General features: G+C 33.2%; 1 protein-coding gene and 1 long non-coding RNA gene across 3 annotated transcripts in view; one reads left to right on the top strand and one right to left on the bottom strand.

Annotated features, from left to right (window-relative positions):
• RPS6KA5 (ribosomal protein S6 kinase A5) overlaps positions 1–4,860 on the bottom strand; it is a 224,144-nt gene that overhangs the window by 98,163 nt on the left and 121,121 nt on the right. The window lies entirely within an intron of this gene.
• Positions 2,236–4,860, top strand: part of LOC109298527 — a 7,373-nt gene continuing 4,748 nt past the window's right edge. The window contains exons 1-2 of the long non-coding RNA XR_002097634.1: positions 2,236–2,247; positions 4,068–4,770. This is a non-coding gene — a long non-coding RNA (uncharacterized LOC109298527). The remainder of the gene's footprint in view (positions 2,248–4,067; positions 4,771–4,860) is intronic.

Raw genomic sequence — 4,860 nt, 5'->3', positions numbered from 1 at the left:
GCCATGCAACACTGTTCCTCCCTTATCCCATAAGTGTCTAGCATTTTGAGGAATGATCCGGTTAGGTCTTTCAAAAGAAGAGTGTTCAAAAAACCAGATATTTCAAAAGTCATGTTTACAATTGTAGATTTAGATTTGGAATTCAAAATAGGTGCTGTGCAAGGAAAATGAGAATGTGCTATACTAGTGAAAAGAAGCTTCTGAAATAATAGATACCGCTCAGTGCTTCTGTGAGATGTACAAAAAAAAAAAAAATCAACTTAATATTATTACACTATTTTATTAGAGTATGTACAATGTGACTACATTCTTTTGTAAAATTCTTATTTTTACCAGATTTAATATAGGTGTCACTGGCTAGAATATTATTAATGGGAACAGCTGAAACAAAGCCACATGGTTGAAAACTAAATACTTTTCTTCTACTCTCTTAACATTTTCTTTGTGTTTTACTTGCCATCTTTCTCTTCCAGTACCACTCTTTGTTTCACTGTAATAATCTGTTCCTGTACTTGTTTCTTGCAACTCACCAGTAAAATGTTTTAACTCCTTTCCCTTCTCCCTGAGCAAAAAACCCAAAAACTTAGATCCAAATACAGTAACATATTTCCTGGTTTAATTTTTCCTTCCATTTCTCAAAAATTGTGTTACTTTTTTCTCTTTTCACTAACACAAAGAAGGACAGCACAGCCATTTATGAAAACAAGAACTGAGACTGATATATCAAAAAGTGGTATGTGAAAATCAATGTATGCTGTCTGAATTTAGTCAGATCAAAGTATAGCAAACTGCCATGCAAAATAGTTTTCTAATATAAACTATATAATGAAAGTGAGTTCTTAGATGGTAGAGTATCAAGGAATAAATTAGGCCATCTTGTATGAGCATACAGACTGGTACAGCAGTACCGTAGTGATCTCAAGCACCAAGTACTATAAAAAAAAACTTCTGTACAAAATAAGACCTGTTAAAATATTTTTCAAAATTTTATGAACTTATATTGGTATATCTGAGGAACAATTAACACACTCTTAACTAATTAAAAGGACAATATATAGTTAAAACTTGTAACTTGTTTTTGGGATGTCTTCTTGAAACCTGGATACACAATAGATTTCCTTTAATAATTTGCTTTGTACCATATGCCAAATAATTTTTTTCTTTAAAAAGAACAAATAATTACATTAAAATTTAAAAAATTAAATGATTTCTTCTATTATTTACCTTCTAAAATTCAAGTTCCTGGTTCTACATTTTTTCACTTCGCAAATAATGCTAAAGCACTTCCAAAGCAATTTGAGGCTAAAAATATTGATATTTTATCATTTTAAATATTTTTCTGAAATTACTTATGAAAGCATGTTAGATTACCTTTGAAGTACAGCTTAAAAAGTGATTTGAAATACCAATATGTATTAAATAGAAGTCTCTTTGAAGTAACAGCCAGAACCATACAGTTTTTATAGAAGCCTCCACCTAGGCATTGCAACATCTGAATGCTGGACATCTTGACCCTCCAAAATGGTCTGCAGAGACAGGGTTAGATGCTTAAGTACCTATAATACAATCAGTGGAAATAGGAAGGCATCTCCAAAGAGCAGTCCAGAGTCCTAAGGTGCTGAGCAGGGAGATATGTAGAGCAAACCAACAAAGAAATGCTAGGCATATGAAATGTGCCTAAGCTTCTGCTCCTCCTTGGAGCCTAATAACCTGTATCATCTCAAGATCAAGGGTGCCCAGAGGGGAGACACTTAACTGATCAAAACCCCTGGCACACAGCTGTACTCAGTTCAGTACAAAAGTACAGCACCCCAATGTCACTCTCAAGTGTGGGAAAGCAACACTTAAAGAAACATTTTATTTTGTTGTTATACATCTCTTTTCTAGTGAGAAATGAGAAAGCAAGTACCACAAACTGAAAGAATTTTGTTTGATTTCAAAAGATTTTTTTTTGTTATTGATTGTCTTTGGACTTGAAACATTTGGCAACAAGTGTGCAGAAAGTCATAATCTATTTGAATTTTGCAACTAAAATGTGTAAATGGAATGTGTAGAAAGAAAAGCTGACCTTGTTAGCTGGAAAATTACAACATGCACAATTTCAGAACACTTATCCAAACATTAAAGTTCAATTTAAATGTAAAATGGTCTCTATAAAATTAGCAGTACAATAAAAATACTGTCATCCCAAATATTTATTTTGTTATTTGGGAAACTGAAACACACAAAAATGAATTAAATAACTAAGTAGATTTCCTTTCAAATACTACTTTACTTTGTTAAGTAAAGCATAAAGAATAAACCTTAAGTAGTTCTTAAAGATAAAAGGATTTGATTGATTATCTGAAGTATACTTGGTGCAGCTAAATTTCAACCAAAGGATTCTTCAGAAATTTTCACTGAAAATTATTTTGAGCATAGAGTATTAGAGATTAATTAGTCTATCTGCCTGACTTATCACCCGAATCACAAAGGATTTTTTTGTGACTTTTTAATTACTATACTTTTGTTCTGAACTAATTAGGGTTGAAACACACAAAATGTGACACAAATCTATACCTCATAATTATGACTCCTACCATATGCCCCACCATACACTGAAGTTTAAATCCTGCCCCCTTTCAGAGCTTCTGCAACACACCCTTTATTATTCTTTTCCAGTATGTTTGGTTTATTACTTATATTACGAAATGGCAGTTTTGTAAAGGGTTTTATAGTAAAGGACAGTTAAATTGATTGCAGGGGGTCACATCTTCCTATAGCGGCAGAGTTACACTACAGTATATGGTTTCCGGTGTAGACTCATTACTGACACAAACAGCAAATTCACCATAGTACATTGGGCTTCTCTGGGTATTCCAGATACCAAGGACCAAAATGATCATCATATTAAAACTGATGTTGCCAAGAAATGCACAGCAGTACCAGCAGCATCTAGAGCTAATTGTAAAGAAATGTTCAGTATTAACTGACATTATACGATTAGAATCCAACGCTGTTCTGCTTGTTCCTGTTCCAGTTTATCAATAATGGCTGTAAATATGTTGTAATAAAGAAAAAAAAAATCTATCTTAAGCACATAATAGTTAGACATTGCTACAGATGTGCCTAATAATAATTTTATGGAAGAACAGGCCCAGCCGGTTCTGGTCCTTTCCAGCCAAGGTAATGTTAGTGTAACGCTGCTTTTCTTTGCATTCACAGCAGTAACAAGAAAATTTGGCAGGAGCACAGAGAGGAGACAACTACACTTACATAGGTAGTGGAGACATGAATAATTTATGACAGCACAAAAGCAAGCTTGATTTTTGCCTACTGCTTACATTATAACAAATACTGGTTAACTGTACACTTGTTAAGAACATTATAACCACTTAAGCACACGGCACTTTTGCCCCTGCCGTCTATTTTGTAATGCAAATGTACTCCATTTACAAGCCTTACTGAAACTAACTGGCAGTCAGGAAACTGGCAGCTTTCAATTTCAAGCATGCAGCTATAAAGCAGACACTTCTGCACAGAACCAGCAGAAGTTGAAGTCCCTGCTAGTGATTTGCAAGTAGTTGTTTAAATTAATTGAGATCAATCATTAATCATCACTGGCAAGGTAACAATAGCAATTTTCAAGTTTCTTTGTGATTCATTGATAATTTAAAAACCAAAAACAAGCTGTTATTTAAAGGCCTAGGGCTGAAAACATGTATTTCATAACATAGTCCTTGCTCTGAAAAGAGACCATTCTTGAAAATCTTATGAGCTACTGAAATATCATATCTTCATTTGTATTCAGTAGCTTTGTTAGCTGAGGTTGGGCTATTTCATCTTTCTTAAAATATGTAAACACAATTACGTAGAATGTTGTAAGATGTACAGAACCAGAAACTTTGGTCCTCTAGAAGATAAAAACTGAAGTTCAGTGTTTAGAATAACATTAAGATAAAATGTTTTAACTTGAATTGTTTAAATTTTTAATTGGTTAATAAACAAGTTTTATATTTTACATATACATATTTAAAAGATTCAGCTTAGAGTGCATCTTTCCAAATATTCTTCCAGCAGACTTACAGAATAAGGTCATCACTTGAGAACATTAATTTATTTTTAGCAAATTCTTTATATTTCTTGAATACAGCTAGTTACCATACAAGTTTTTCTAGTGCTTAGCACTACTGGGCCTGATCCATCACTGAGACCTTTTAGCACTTCCTTAAGTAATCAAAGAACATAGTCTCTCACATATTGTATTTTAAAAGAAACACAATTTAAAAGTTTATTATATGTCTTAGCTGTGTCTTAAAAATCTCAGAGTTGTGCTGTTTTCAGATAGAATTTTGAATTCTCTTTTTATATGATAATTTTTAAACAGAAAAAACACTAGAGACTATATCCTAGTATTCACTTCCTTCATCAGCAGCACAGTGGCAATCAAAATGTTTCCATGCTTCCTGGAAGTCACAATGATTGTCTAACTCTTCAAGAGCATCTGCTTTCCTTTGTATTTTGGTAAATGTGTTCAACAATTTCATTATATCACTGCTAAACAGTTTTTCAAAAAATTCATCTGATTTTTATTTGTTACTATAACAACTACTCTTGTACTGTATGGATGCCCTGCAAATATCAGAAAAATCAAACCTAGACAGGTCCACTGTTGTTATTATATACTACATGCATTTGCACATTTTTAAGCAGAAGTGTATTGATAACAACACTGTGAGGTTTACTAGACCATACACACATTTTGAGCCTAAATTTAACTTAATTACACATGTACACAGAAAGATTTCATAGGCATTAGGGGTGGAAGGGACCACAAAAGATCGAGTCCAGCCCCCCACCCGAAGGGCAGGAAGTCAGCTG

The sequence above is a fragment of the Gavialis gangeticus genome, unplaced genomic scaffold (assembly GCF_001723915.1).
Source record: "Gavialis gangeticus isolate Ggan-Ray unplaced genomic scaffold, GavGan_comp1, whole genome shotgun sequence".
NCBI classification, from domain to species: domain Eukaryota; kingdom Metazoa; phylum Chordata; order Crocodylia; family Gavialidae; genus Gavialis; species Gavialis gangeticus.
This window is presented reverse-complemented; position numbering and strand designations above follow the sequence as displayed.